Raw genomic sequence first — 16,680 nt, forward strand, 5'->3', positions numbered from 1 at the left:
GCACATGCTAACAAAAGTACTGTGTGCAGTCTATGCAGTAATGTCTGTGGTTATAACAACATGTTACTACAAAGCTACAAAGTATCTGTTAATATCTGAAAACTGTCTTTTGCTGAAGAGTGCAGCACAGCTTTCATAGGATTATGCATGTGCATTATATTTCCATAGGAGAGTTAAAGAGGCTACGGAACAGTGAGTCTATGAACACACATGCACGCATATGCACACAGACTGACCGCTGCACTCTGCTGGCTGCTTGGATCAATGAAATCACTCGTCCAAATCAGAAAATAATCTGTATTGTTTTGTTTGTTTATTTGTTTTTGTTTTGTTTGTTTGTTTTTTTATTTTAACTGATGAGATGGAAAAGATGGTTGGTTATTCCCAGCTATATGGACTTCATACTCTCCTCAAATGTTTTTTTGTTTGTTTGTTTGGGTTTTGTGTGTGTGTGTGTGTGTGTGTGTGTGTGTGTGTGTGTGTGTGTGTGTGTGTGTGTGTGTGTGTGTGTGTGTGTGTGTGTGTGTGTGTGTGTGTGTGTGTGTGTGTGTGTGTGTGTGTGTGTGTGGAGCAGACGAGTTTACCTGACACGACACAAGCACTGGGTGATTTTGAACATTCCCAAAACTCCACAGCTGAGCCCAAATGCCCTGATACCTGAAGACTTGTATTCCACTGGCACTCACTCAGAAAACTAACTCATTGAATTGGATTTACATCTAATAAATATATGTAGTCCCAATGATATTAAATCAAATTATCTTGCATGGATGTGCTTTTTTTGAGTTGTGGCTACTTATATTTATTAGATGGAAATCTTGCACATAACTGAATTTAGTTCATCCAATTAGTAATTTTTCGAGTGCATTCTGACACCTACAGGACATCACATTCCCATCAGAGTAGAGATGTGGGCTAAAGGTACTTTCACACTAGCTTCCACGATAAATGGTCCAGACCAAATAGCTGAGCTTAGATCCACCCAAAAAGGCAGTCTCAGTTTGGAATCATTTTTGGGTTTTGTGGATGATTCAGGTTTTTGGAGTGCTGTATGAAATTTGATCAAAGTAGTTTGCAGGATTCTTCCAGTCCAGGACTGCCAGGGCTCAGTAGATTATAGGGATGCTTCTCCTCTTTTCCTGTCTGCAACAGCACAGAAATCTGAACTCGTCTTTTGTATTGTGTGTGAAGTTTTTGTTGTTGGTGGCAATAACATAATTATTACAACATTGATATGCTGGACCTAAATGGACAAACATTGTCCTATTTTTTATAAGACTGTGGTACCATTGGAACAATTCCAAGTACAGGAAGCTGCATCACATGTTTGAGGACAAAGGAAACATCTCCTTTTGTCAAATATACGTATATTTGTGGAAATACGTGTATTTGGTACATTTGCATAACTGCAATACAAAACCAAACTGAATTTTTAAAAAAAAGTCTTGGTGAGTTGAGTATTTGTGTTTGGTTGTTGCAATACCAACTGCAGCCTGGGTGGCAGTATAACTGCCAACAAGCAGTACAAAGAAGAAGGTACTCCACTCAAACAACAAAACAAAAATGGCAGAAAGATTTAAAGAGATGCTGTGTACATGTGTACACAGTGAGGACTGTCCTGGTGTGACTGTCTTTCTGATCGCCACTAAGCGTTAAGAAGCATTGCATCATGGTTAGCCTATAAGCTAACTGACAGAACCTTTGGTACAAAATGGATGGATACAAATGCTTAGTTCAGACTCAGACAGGATTCGGTTTAAGGGTTTTACTGGTTCACACGTCTGGGTTCAGTACACATGGATGCAGCCCAAAAACAGCAGCAGTATCAAAGACATGGCGAAGGTGTGGTCCAAAAACAGGTAGGCAGTCAAAATACACAGCAATTCAAACAGGTCGAGAAAAAAATACAAAACAAAGGGCTATGAAGCGAAGGCGTAAAGCAAAACAAACTGGCGGGGAAGTAAGAGAAGGGAGAGGCTTAAGTACAAAGTGTGATTAGCAGATAATAGGAGACAGGTGTGCAGGAAAGATCCAGAACACGATGTGGAAGCCAGAAGGAGAACCGCCCACCACCAAGCACCCAAGTGAGAGACAAGAGAAAGCAGTAAAACAAAGACTAAGCAGAGAAAAAGCCAGACAGCATCACATAAATCCATCCTGAAATCACAACCCTGACACTACAGCTAACCTGTGTTGGTTTGTGGAAGATGATTGTCACTGGGAAGTTTTTTATCTCTGCCAAGGAGGTAATATTTTCATTGGTGTTTGTCTTGTTTGTTTGTTTATTTGTTTAACTGTCAGCAGAATATCTCAAAAAGTAATAAATAGATTTCAATAAAACTCGGTGAGCTGATAAATAAAATTTAGAGGTGATCTTGAATATATTCTAAAACTGAGATCCAGAAGAACATTACACAGCAATATTTAACTCAAAACATTGTATGAGGATGTTGATGAAATTTGGTAAGCAGATTAATAATGCCCTAGAAAACGAGTATTTTGGATCCAGGAAGTTTTAAGCATTCAGGAACATTTAATTCAAAAATTTCTTAATTGTTGCAATCCCTGTCTGTGTTGTTCCTTTTCCTCCGTCTCCCCCTAGTGAATGTTCCTGGTGTTGATATTATTTGGGGTTTCCTGTGGTTTTTCATGCTTGTGTCTGCTCTTGTCCTTTGCTACCCTCTAGTGTCCATTATTTATTGCAGTTGTGTTCCCTCCTGTGTGTAGTTGTGCATAAATAATTTCCGTGTCCTCTCAGCTACTTGTTTGCTTTGTGTTTATGTATTTAACTCCCAGTGTCTTTGGCTTAATACAATAGTCTTTATTGTCATTCTTACTTTTTACAAAGTCACAACGAAATTGAAAGTGCTTCGGCTTGTAAGTTAAGAGCAATAAATAGTTTAAAAACATATAAAAGAATAAAACATATTGCACTGGCTATGAACAGGAATAAAACAACTAAAAGAATAAAACATATATTACACTGTTTATGGACAGGAATGCTACGGTCATAGATTACACTGGGTGAAAAAGACTGCCACCAAATGTATTGCATACTGAACATACTATTTCACCTTAAAGAGTTAAGTGCCATGATTGCCTTTGGATAGAAACTATTTTTTAGACGATTTGTTCTGGTTTGTAATGTTCTGTATCTCCTGCCTGATGGCATGAGCTGAAACTGACAATGTCCAGGGTGTGAGACGTCCTTTGAAATATCTATTGCCTTCTTGCGGCATCTGGACGTATAAATGTCTTCCAGTGTGGGGAGGGGGCAGCCTATGGTCTTCTGTGCAGCCCTAACGACCCTATGTAGCGCCTTCTTCTCTGAGGATGTGCAGCTGCCGTACCAAACACACAGTCCATATGTGAGCACACTCTCTATGGAGCAGTGATAGAAGGTGAGAAGCAGATTCTGAGGAAGACTATTCCTCCTGAGGATTCTCAGAAAGTACAGTCTCTGCTGCTCACTCCCTGTTTTATTTTGACACCCCAATTCCTTGTGTATTTTGTAAGCATTCTTCCTGTCTCTTCCCCAGCTGTTTCCCACTGATTACTCTCACCTGTCTCTAATTTATAATCACATCCCAGTCTGTTTAAACCCCTGTGTGTGTGTGTGTGTGTGTGTGTGTGTGTGTGTGTGTGTGTGTGTGTGTGTGTGTGTGTGTGTGTGTGTGTGTGTGTGTGTGTGTGTGTGTGTGTGTGTGTGTGTGTGTGTCAGTCCTTTGCCTCAATGTTTGTGCTTTGTTGCCTTATGGGCCTTTCACACTAAACACGTCGGGAGCGTCAAATGCGTCAAAAATCGGTCTAAAAAGCATTATTTTCAATGAGACGTGTTGTTTTTTAGATGCGTCAGAAGCGCCGCGTCAAAAGCCGAGCTAAAGCGACGCTTCTGACAGGAGCGCGCATTGCCGCTTGTCGGCAGGCTGACGCGGTCAAAGTTCAACCCAATCCAACTTTCGATGCTCTGAGGTGTGACGTAGCCTTGCGCTGTCCAATAGGAACGACGCGTCGGGCCAAAACACAGAAGACTAGTGGCAGAAACCACCGCAGAAACAACGTGTCACAGGACTGCTCATTTATAGAGAAGTTTTCTGAAGAAAAATCCTTGGAAATGTTTTTGTTGTTGTTGTTTGTTACCTCAAAATTTCTGATTACTGTTAAAAAAAAGTTTAGAACACTTGTAATTAAAATAGCTAAATAAATCAATAAATGGTTCTTTAGAAACCTTTCATCTGCAAATTAAAACCACCTGTTATTTCAGATTAGATAATTTCTTGTTTAACATAAGGAACCTCGGACATTTATTTTTAGACAAATAAAATAACATGAAAACTTGTACATTTTTTTAAGTCTGGTAGATTATTTATATCTCATTTCAACCAGAAAAACAGACACTGTAAATAAATACAAATGTTTATTATAAATGCAACAGGAAATAATTTAACAATGACTACGTTTATTATTCGGGTTAAGGTCAATATTCCGGTTTCTGAATAATTAGGAATAACCCATTTACATGCTTAAGCAGACAGATTTACTCCTGTATACATGGTCATTGGTATCATTTGGCATCAACATGTTTATTAGACCCCATTCCTGCCAGGCTGCTCAAGGAAGTCCTACCATTATTTAATGCTTCAATCTTAAATATGATCAATCTATCTTTGTTAGTTGGCTATGTACCACAGGCCTTTAAGGTGGCAGTAATTAAACCATTACTTAAAAAGCCATCACTTGACCCAGCTATCTTAGCTAATTATAGGCCAATCTCCAACCTTCCTTTTCTCTCAAAGATTCTTGAGAGGGTAGTTGTAAAACAGCTAACTGATCACCTGCAGAGGAATGGTCTATTTGAAGAGTTTCAGTCAGGTTTTAGAATTCATCATAGTACAGAAACAGCATTAGTGAAGGTTACAAATGATCTTCTTATGGCTTCGGACAGTGGACTTATCTCTGTGCTTGTTCTGTTGGACCTCAGTGCTGCTTTTGATACTGTTGACCATAAAATTTTATTACAGAGATTAGAGCATGTCATAGGTATTAAAGGCACTGCGCTGCGGTGGTTTGAATCATATTTGTCTAATAGATTACAGTTTGTTCATGTAAATGGGGAATCTTCTTCACAGACTAAAGTTAATTATGGAGTTCCACAAGGTTCTGTGCTAGGACCAATTTTATTCACTTTATACATGCTTCCCTTAGGCAGTATTATTAGATGGTATTGCTTAAATTTTCATTGTTACGCAGATGATACCCAGCTTTATCTATCCATGAAGCCAGAGGATACACACCAATTAGCTAAACTGCAGGATTGTCTTACAGACATAAAGACATGGATGACCTCTAATTTCCTGCTTTTAAACTCAGATAAAACTGAAGTTATTGTACTTGGCCCCACAAATCTTAGAAACATGGTGTCTAACCAGATCGTTACTCTGGATGGCATTTCCCTGATCTCTAGTAATACTGTGAGAAATCTTGGAGTCATTTTTGATCAGGATATGTCATTCAAAGCGCATATTAAACAAATATGTAGGACTGCCTTTTTGCATTTACGCAATATCTCTAAAATCAGAAAGGTCTTGTCTCAGAGTGATGCTGAAAAACTAATTCATGCATTTATTTCCTCTAGGCTGGACTATTGTAATTCATTATTATCAGGTTGTCCTAAAAGTTCCCTAAAAAGCCTTCAGTTGGTTCAGAATGCTGCAGCTAGAGTACTGATGGGGACTAGCAGGAGAGAGCATATCTCACCCGTGTTGGCCTCTCTTCATTGGCTTCCTGTTAATTCTAGAATAGAATTTAAAATTCTTCTTCTTACTTATAAGGTTTTGAATAATCAGGTCCCATCTTATCTTAGGGACCTCGTAGTACCATATTACCCCATTAGAGTGCTTCGCTCTCAGACTGCGGGCTTACTTGTAGTTCCTAGGGTTTGTAAGAGTAGAATGGGAGGCAGAGCCTGCTGGGGGGTTCCTATGATGCACTGAGTGTTTCTCTTTTTGCTCTGTATGCACCACTCTGCATTTAATCATTAGTGATTGATCTCTGCTCTCTTCCACAGCATGTCTTTTTCCTGGTTCTCTCCCTCAGCCCCAACCAGTCCCAGCAGAAGACTGCCCCTCCCTGAGCCTGGTTCTGCTGGAGGTTTCTTCCTGTTAAAAGGGGTTTTTTCCTTCCCACTGTCGCCAAGTGCTTGCTCATAGGGGGTCCTTTTGACTGTTGGGGTTTTTCCGTAATTATTGTATGGCTTTTGCCTTGCAATATGAAGCGCCTTGGGGCAACTGTTTGTTGTGATTTGGCGCTATATAAATAAAATTGATTTGATTTGATTTTTATTGATCCGTTCATTTATTGTTAAAATATAAAATGAAACAGCTTTTTAAAAAATAATAAAATAGTTGCTGTTGAAAGAGCCTTTATTTAGAAGCAGGTGATGTTCTGCTGGATTCTCTGGACCAGATGAAGGTCTCTTCTGCAGCTTTGAACTCTGGTGGTGTTGCTGAAAAGCAGAGATTTTTTCTTTCAACTGGACTTTGTGGTGTTCAGCTCATCAGTGGAAGTTTGGTTGTCTGCACAGCAAATGTTCCTGATTGGGACAAATAAAAATATTTCTTTAAATATAAATAAACACTAAACAGTTTATATATTTTAAAAAAAGAGAAAAAAGTGGGAAAAAAAGATGGAAAAAAAACCCCCTGAAAAAAGTTGGAAACGCATCCAATGCATTGGAAAGCGTTGACGCATCGGCCTGATGTGTTCATTGTGAATGGCCCATTATTCTTGTCGTGTCTTCCAGTGTTTTCTTATGTTGGTCTTCTTGTTGCTGACCTTGATTTTCCACAGTGTGTTTTGAGTATTGCCTGTGTAGCAGCTAGTACTCTCTCTGCCTTGTGTTGTGTATTTGACTCCTCCCACTCACTCCCTGCGACATGCAAACTCATGATCTCCGGGATGGGAGACGGACGCTCTGTCGGCTAAGACTTGAGCTCTGGCCTGAGTGTTCAGAGTATCCTTTGGCTGTCTGGGGAGTGAGGCCTGTTGACTACCACATGCACAGCGCCTCCTGCTGGCCTCCGGCACACTTGCCGTATTTGGACACTTTTGCCAATAGATTGCTTCTTGTGTTTTTGTACCTTTGTCTGCCTCAGCAGGAGACGTCCTACTGATCCCCTCAAGGATCACTGTCGCTTTCATCTGACTGATCTCCTGTGTACCGACCTTTGACCTAAGTGATTTCTGCATTGGGATCTAAACCATCCATCATTCGTGACAATTAATCATGAATTTCAATAGCACTTTTTGACCAGATGAAAAATAATAATTATTATTATTTTATTATATTGTTATTATGATTGTTCATGTAATTTTTAGGTAGATCTGGAACATATTGTGGATCCAGGAGAACTGAACACTGAACTTAAAAAATTATTAATGGCTTCTGATGACATTTTATGAACATATAAAAAAAAGTTCTTAGAAAACAAGTCTTTATGCATGATGCTGAATACAAGTGAAGATGTGTATGTTACTGGTGGAGAATCCAGTATGTGGTCTTGGTGAAGGGATGCAACCTGTGTGCCTTCTAGTTTTCTCGTGTTCTCACATACCGCTGTCTGGGTCGATCCCAGCCTGACTGAAAAATCACTAAGAGCCCTTGGGCCAGGTCCTTAATCCTCAAGTTGCTCCCGGTGTGTAGTGGGCACCTTGACATTGGTGTGTGATTGTGTTTGGGTGAATGGCTGAATGTGAGGCATAATTGTAAAGCGCTTTGAGCATCTGATACAGATGGAAAAGCGCTATAGAAATGCCATCCATTTACCATTTACATTTCGTGGCTAAAGTCCACGTGTGAAAGGGAATCTCTGTTTGGTTGGTGTTCTTTGGTGTTTTTGGTTCTAGAGTCTTAGTTTGCAGATACTAGTGATGGGACTGACGTTGCTGTAATTACGCTCCTGACTTTGTTTCTCTGTGGTCTTGCGTCCCAGCAGATCATCATGTGTTTGAGTCAAAGTGTTTTGTGGCAAGAGATAAGAATTTTACTGTTTAATGAGATTTATGACACTTTCTCCCTGAGCTTCATCTCTGTCTTGAAGTCAGGATGTGTGTAGTTGGTCGAATGTCTGTAGTGTTTTTTTAGAGACTTTGAGGAGGAGAGTGAGTGATGCATCCTTAGAAATCAAAGGACGCTCCAAGAGACAAAAAAGAAAAGCCAAGTGAATCACCACATAGTGATGAAGATGAGTCCACCTGAATCCGTGTTTTTGTTGGCTCCGGCCGTCCATCCGGCTGAAGGTTGTGAGGTCTTGTCACAGCTGTGGGACTGACTCATCACCTGAGTCTTCTTTCTATTCCTCTTTTCTATGTGGGATCAAACATACATACAAACTGGTTTGTTCATAAGTGGTTTGTACGACTTACATGGTGTGATGACGTTCATGGTCTGTGAGATGACTCTGGAGATCAGCCTTTGACTTCACTGGCTGCAGGCAAATGTGACAAATGAACTGTATTAAATGGAAGAACAGTCGTAGCAATCCCTCAGTGGTGAGGGCAATGGTACATCGGTTGACTCCCCGGTGGAATTCTACATCCAGCGTCGATCTAGGGACACATGATCCTCAACAGATCCTGAGACTGGTACGATGGCTGGGAAATCCCAGATGACCAAGGTCTGAGGACCAGCTGCAGCCTTCATCCACCTTCTGCCATGGGTGGAACCTGAGGAAGAAAAAGAGGGGTAAGCGCAGAGGTATCCGGGCTAGGTTAGCCGCCAGACCTTACCAGCCGGCTACCCCTTCCATCACCCTGGCCAACGTACGCTCACTGGACAATAAACTGGACCATATTTGTTTACTCCAGACATCTTCCAAGACTGTGGGTGAGTGCTGTGTCTTTGTTTTTGTGGAAACATGGCTCAACGACAGCGTCCCGGACCATGGTATCCAGCTAGCGCGGCTAACATGCTACTGGGTGGACAGAGCACTCGTCGAGGAGGGAAAGTCCCATGGCAGAGGACTCTGTGTTTACATCAGCGATGCCTGGTGCTGCAGTGCTGTTGTTGTTTGCAAGCACTGCTCACCACTGGGGGAGTTGATGATTATTAAATTCCGGTCATTCTACCTGCCGAGGGAATATACTGCTATTTTGCTGGCAGCTATATACATCCCTCCCAGCTCGACCAACAACAGGAGTGAGGCACTGAACAAACTCCACCAGCACATCAGTGAACAGCTGACAGCCCACCCTGATGCCTTCCTCATCCTGGCTGGGGATTTAAACCATGCCAACCCCAAGAGCGTGTTTCCACAACTCCATGGACATGTCAACTTTCCCACTAGAGGCACCAATATCTTGGACAATGTTTACACCACACACAAGGAAGCCTACAAAGCTTCCTCCCTCCCCCACCTTGGGACCTCTGACCACTCAACTGTTATGCTAATGCCCGCATACAGACCACTGGTTAAAGTCACAAAACCAGCCAAAAAGGTGATCCAGTCGGACCACCGTCCAATGTCGGACTCTGTAGTTTTCTCTGGGCCCCTCCCCAATCAGACCGGGAGTGACATGTTTAGCCGCATGTTCTCCTTGAATTGCTGGCTGTCTGAGTGGTGTCCAAAAAATGAGGTGGGCTTCATAGATAATTGGCAAAGCTTCTGGGGAAAACCTGGTCTTGTTAGGAGAGACGGCATCCATCCCACTTTGGATGGAGCAGCTCTCATTTCTAGAAATCTGGCCAATTTTCTTAAATCCTCCAAACCGTGACTATCCAGGGTTGGGACCAGGAAGCAGAGTTGTAGTCTTACACACCTCTCTGCATCTTCTCTCCCCCTGCCATCCCCTCATTACCCCATCCCCGTAGAGACGGTGCCTGCTCCCAGACTACCAATAACCAGCAAAAATCTATTTAAGCATAAAAATTCAAAAAGAAAAAATTATATAGCACCTTCAACTGCACCACAGACTAAAACAGTTAAATGTGGTCTATTTAACATTAGGTCTCTCTCTTCTAAGTCCCTGTTGGTAAATGATATAATAATTGATCAACATATTGATTTATTCTGCCTAACAGAAACCTGGTTACAGCAGGATGAATATGTTAGTTTAAATGAGTCAACACCCCCGAGTCACACTAACTGTCAGAATGCTCGTAGCACGGGCCGGGGCGGAGGATTAGCAGCAATCTTCCATTCCAGCTTATTAATTAATCAAAAAATTATAAAAAAAAATTGATTGATTGATTGATTGATTGATTGATCCAGGTGTGGCCAGAGGGGGCATCAGAGGCGCTCCAAGACTGTTTTTCCACTACTGACTGGAACATGTTCTGACAGGCAGCCACCTACAATAACACCACAGACCTCCAGGAGTACACGGAGACCGTTACTGCCTACATGAGGAAGTGCATGGATGATGTCACAATCTCCAGAACCATCTCCATTCGGGCCAATCAGAAACTTTGGCTGACAGGGGAAGTCCACAGGCTCCTGAAGGCTCAAAACGCTGCCTTCAGAGCTGGGGACAAGGTGGGCCTAAGGACAGCCAGGGCCAACCTGTCACGGGGAATCAGAGAGGCTAAGAGACAGTACTCCAGGAGAATTGCTGACCGCTTCAAGGACAGCAGAGACTCCAGGAATCTATGGCGGGGTATTCAGACCATCACGGACTATAAGCCCACCCCACAGACCTGCGACAACACCCCCTCTCTGCTGAATCAGCTGAACAACTTCTTCACTTGCTTTGAGGCAGACAACAACATTCCAGCACAGAAGATCCCTCCACCTTCTGACGACCAGGTGCTGTCACTACCTTCAGATAGTGTGAGGCAAACGCTCAGAAGGATCAAAGCGAGGAAAGCCCCCGGTGACGATGATATTCCTGGTCAGGTCCTGAGAGACTGTGCTGACGAGCTCACGGATGTCTTCACGGACATGTTCAACATCTCGCTGAGACAAGCTGTTGTCCCGACGTGCCTCAAAGCCACCACCATCATCCTGGTCTCGAAGAAGTCGTCTCCCTCCTGCTACAATGACTACCGTCCGGTCGCACTCCCTCCCATCATTATGAACTGCTCGAGTGGCTAGTCATGGACCACAACAAATCTGCCCCCCCCTCCCCTGCACTGGACCCCTACCAGTTTGCATATTGGTCCAACCACTCAACCGACGATGCTATCTCCACTGCCCTCCACTCAGCCCTCACTCACCTGGAGACCAAGGACTCACATGTCACAATGCTGTTCATAAACTTCAGCTCAGCATTCAATACAGTCATCCCCCAGCAGCTCATCCACAAACTAGTCCAGCTGGGACTCAACACCTCCCTGTGCAACTGGCTGCTGGACTTTCTGATTGGGAGACCACAGGCAGTTCGTGTCGGCAGCAACACCTCCAGCACCATCACGCTGAACACAAGAGCTCCCCAAGGATGTGTGCTGAGCCCCCTCCTCTTCACTCTGCTGACCCACGACTGCACACCTACATCCAGCTCCAACCTCTTCATCAGGTTCGCAGACAACAACGAGACAAGCTACAGGAGTGAGGTGAGCCGCCTGGCCATGTGGTGCATGGACAGTAATCTCCACTTGAATGTGGAGAAGATGAAGGAGATTGTCATGGACTTCAGGAGAGAGCCCGCTCAGCATGCTCCACTAACCATCAATGGTGCTGAAGTGGAGCAGGTGAGCAGCACAAAGTTCCTGGGTGTACACATCTGTCAAGACCTGTCCTGGAACATCAACACCACATATCTGGCCAAAAAAGCCCAACAGCGACTCTACTTTCTGCGGAAACTGAGGAAAGCAAGAGCCCCGACCCCCATCGTGTACTCCTTCTATAGGGGTACCATCGAGAGCATCCTGACCAGCAGCATCACTGTGTAATACGGTGCCTGCACCGTATCCTGCTGCAAGACCCTGCAGTGCACTGTGAAAGCAGCTGGGAAGATCATCAGTGTTCCTTTCCCCTCTTTGCTGGACATCTACCACACCCGCCTCACCTGAAAAGCCACCAGGATCGCAGGTGACCCCACCCACCCAACCAACTCACAGTCTTTTCAGCCTGCTGCCGTCGAGGAGGAGACTGCAGAGTCTTCAGGCCAAAACCAGAAGGCTCAAAGACAGTTTCTTCCACCAGGCAGTCAGGATGCTCAACTCCCTCCCTTCTCTGCCCACCCATGCACTCACCAACCTCAGGACTGCACACTTCACTTTATCCTCCCCCATTGCACTGTTCCGTCCACATCAGGACTGTTTATACTGGTACTGGTGCATTAGTATATGGCCATTGCACTATTGTATTTAATGCTATAGTGTTATACTGTCTATATCAGCACACTACCACTTCACCACTGCATTATACTGGATTATACTGTATTATACTGGATTATACTGTATTATACTGGATTATACTGGATTATACTGTATTATACTGGATTATACTGTATTATACTGGATTATACTGGATTATACTGTATTATACTGTATTATACTGTTATCCATCGTATTTGATGTCACACTGTTTACATTAGTACACTCCCATTTGCACAACAGCATCATACTGTTACACTTACACTGTTATACTGTTTTATATTGTTATTTTTATTTTGTAAATCAGTAGTATTTAAGGTAAATTTTTACTTAGTTTAATAGCAGTTTTGATTCTATACTTTGCACCGTGGGTCTGAGAGGACTGAAGTTTCATCTGTGCTGTATGTCGAGCATGTATAGCATATTTGACAATAAAGCTGACTTTGACTTTGACTTTGACAGCTGTTGATGACGTCTTCTTTTACCAGAGCCCCGTTAGCCGTCTCTTGTTCAGGGTTGCTGTTGGGCCTTCATGGCTACTGAAGCAGCCACAGAGGACACAAGATCCCACCGTATTTCACCCCAACAGGCGATCCTCTACTTGATCCAGTACACGGGGGTCATGACGCAGACAAGGGGTTGGATTTTGACCAACACCGCCCCCCGCCCCCCCCCACACACACACACACACAAAAACAGTAATAATGACATGAAGAGACGTCTGGACATCTGTGGATTATAGTGACACATGTTTGTTAAGCACAAGTGCCAAATGGAAGCCTCAATGAAAAGTCAATTAGCAGCTCAAAAAATGACTTAGGACCACTGAGGTGCACCACAGAAGACCACAGGAGGTCTGTCCTATCTGCTGTGGCAATCAGACTGTGTGATTCCTCCCCCCTCTGAAGGATGAATACATAACGAACAGAGTTATTCAGAGTCATTCAGCTACTCAGAGTTATGTACAATATTGTCGAACATCTTGTGCAAATGACTTAAAAAAATCATTGTTCACCGTTTACTGTCACTGTTTCAGTATTCTGGCAAAATCATTTCCTTCGGGATGAATAAAGTTGATCTTATCCTTATCTTATTAAGAACAGAAATGTAGTTTAATTCATAAAAGCTTTTTATTCTTGTGCATTAGTCACTCCTGCAGGTAACACAACTTATCAGTTACAACAGAAAGGAGCAGTGGTAGTTTTATCACAGAAAACACAGAAAACGGTTTGAAATGTGCAGAGATCATTTAAAAAATGACCTATTTCTATCAGTGAAGCATTTCCTTATTGTTACTTTTTGTGTGAAAACTTGACCAGCAGCATCTGTGGACAATAAGAACGACGTTACAAAGTGTTCTGTTCCATAAAACACAATGAAAATCAGGACTGGACCTGTCGCTAATGACCTCCGTCATTACCGTGGAGGCGCCGCGGCCTCGCTGAACTCAAGCCCACGCCAAGTGTTGGACACGAGCAGACACCACAACCGGACAGCACGACTCACAACGACTCACAACGACAGCGCTGTGTGTGCAGGCAGACGTTTACTGACTGTTTCAGGGGGACAGAAGTGTTTACGGTGACTGTGTGTAAACCAGATTACACGGGTCAGTGGTCCTGCACGGACATGACCTCGAGTCTTTAATGCAGGCAGCTGTTTGATCTGATTGGCTGACAGTGCATCTATAAATAGGAGGCGAGCTACGAGGGGTGACTGAGTTTTGAGCCCAATGTGGTTCTCCAGCTTCTGCATTCTGAGAAATCAACATTTCTGCAGAATATGTGAAGTTTTGACTGACTGAGTGCAACGTTGCAGGTGAAAGTGGGCATTTTCCTACAGTTGAAGGCAGTCTGGGAACTTCTTACCATCATTTTTATTGGAATTCTACATGCAGCAGCATTCATCAATCAGCATGAGCTTATGCAGGACCTTTCCCATATCTTATCACACCTTTAGATGAAAAATCTACAGACTGCTTTCAAAATCTGCAAGCCAGATGATCAGCAAGTGAAGTTTTGTGCCTGTCCAGATCATGGTCCAGCTCTGTTAATAAAGTGAATAATGTGTTAATGTCAGTGAAGTTGTAAAACTAAAAAGCAGAGCTACAAATGTGCAGGAGTGTTCATCCTGAGCAGCAGCACATCCAGATGATGGGTCAGTAATAAAATGCTGAACTTTGTCAAGGTCACTGTGTGCAGAAATGTTCTCTTCTGCCTTCTGAAGGCTGCACGTCGGTACCAAAGCGTGGGGTTCCCTCACATTGCTATCAGCTGAAAGGACTCCCTTGACGTAACTCTGGTGTCGGCCTTTCAAAGCGCTCTACATCACCGTCAGCTCATAATATTCGAAACTACTCACCACCTGGATTCTAATGCACTCACACCAGCTCAGTTGCTCTTATACAATTTTGACATTTGTTGTAGAGCCGCTGTGGGATATTTTGTTGAGCTGCTGCGTTTGATTTAGTCTTCACCCAGATCACCAGTCGAGCGTTAAAGGGCACAATCACATCAATTACCCAGCACTGGTAAATTAGTTTTTGGCCTTTTATTTTCCTCTAATGACCCCCTGGCACACTGTGCCCTGATTGGCTCTGGACACGGCAGGCCTGCGCCTTATTCCATTAACAGAATTGCATTCCTGTGCTGCTGTAAGTTTGAATTTATGTGCAGCAAAATGTCTCAGACACACAAAAACAAAAAAAGCTGCCGGCAAACATGGCATCAACGTCGAACTGTTCAGTGATAAAAACCTCTGCAAAGGAGTTGAAAGCATTTCTAATAACATACGTCAGAGGAGACGTTTGGATGGCATCAGATAAGTTTTCTATTAACAGCAGAAGAAAAATCAGCACGTCTGATATTTCAGCACATCTGTGTTTTGACTGTTTTTTGCTCCTTTTTTTTTGCCTTTTTTTGCACTCTGTCCCTCAGCTTTTTTATTTCTGCCCCTTTTCGATGTTTTAGATTTTTTGGGGGAGGGGGCTGTTTCCGTAGAGTGGACCAGCCCAGTGGGTTAAGCGGTTGCTGGGCTGTTTCTGTGTAGGCTCTCAGTTGTCCAGGTGGTTTCCATAGTAGAGAAGCTTGAATCTTCGACTGGACTGGGTTGCTCTTCTTGCTCTGGTAGTCTGATGTCTGTCTTGACTCTTGTAGAGAAGAATAAACAGAAGCCACAAAAGCTGGAGTTTTAAACCGAACCAGACCCCTCCTACCGAGAGGCAGACTGCTATTGGCTAGTGACTAAACAATAGCTCTAATTAGCACCTATTGTGCTCTAGTTAGCACCATCCTAATGACAGGGCAGCTGTCCCTCCTAATGATGGAACAGACGCCTTTCCTGATGGCAACAAAAGACTGAAACTGCTTTGACCTGAGTACCCGATTGTAAACAGGGGACAAAGTGTGTCTCAGACCCCCTCCCTGGTTAAGGCTGGGTTTCAACTGTTTAACATAGAATGCCTCCTTGACCCCTCTCTCAAACCATTTCTTCTCTCTGGCTAATATTTTAACTTCCTTGTCCTCAAACGTGTGGTTAGTGTCTTTAAGGTGGAGATGAACTGCAGACTGAGGTCCACTGGTGCCCTCTCTGCGGTGCTGGTATAGCCTTTTGTGTAAAGGTTGCTTAGTCTCACCTATGTAGTGTTCGTTACAGTTTTCCTGACATCTGATAGAATACACTACATTGTTCTGTTTGTAACTAGGGATCATGTCCTTAGGGTGAACTAATTTCTGTCTCAAGGTGTTAACCGGTTTAAAGTAAACTGGGATTTTGTGCTGTCTGAAGATCCTCTGTAGTTTTTCCCCTACTCCTGCTAAATAAGAGACACTCCTCTTCTTCTTGTCTCTGTCTCCTGTCTATCTGGTCTCTTTGTTCTCTGGGACTTCTGCACTTTGTCCAGGGACCGTCGTGGGTACCCACATACTATGAAGTTGTTGTTCTTTAGCCCTTCCCTCTGCAGTTGTGGGAACCTGTAGGGCTCTGTGTTGAAAAGTCCTGATCACCCCGAGCTTGTGTTCAAGGGGGTGGTTTGAGCCAAAGAGCAGATATTGGTCAGTGTGACTGGGTTTTCTGTAAACCCCTGTCTGGAGCTGCCTGTTACAGTCCAAGAAGGCTAAATGGTTGTTTCTGGCATCCTCACATGTGAACTTGATATTGGAGTCCACCGAGTTGATGTGTTCTGTAAAGTCCTCAACCTCCTGTTTCTTGATTTTAACCCATGTGTCATCGACATATCTGAACCAGTGACTGGGAGAGATGCCCGTGAAAGACATCAAGGCTGTCTTCTCCACTTGCTCCATGTACAGATTGGCCACAATGGGGGACACCGGAGACCCCATTGCAGAACCATGGATCTGCCTGTAGTA

This window comes from Thalassophryne amazonica, chromosome 7 (genome assembly GCF_902500255.1).
Source record: "Thalassophryne amazonica chromosome 7, fThaAma1.1, whole genome shotgun sequence".
Lineage (NCBI taxonomy): Eukaryota > Metazoa > Chordata > Actinopteri > Batrachoidiformes > Batrachoididae > Thalassophryne > Thalassophryne amazonica.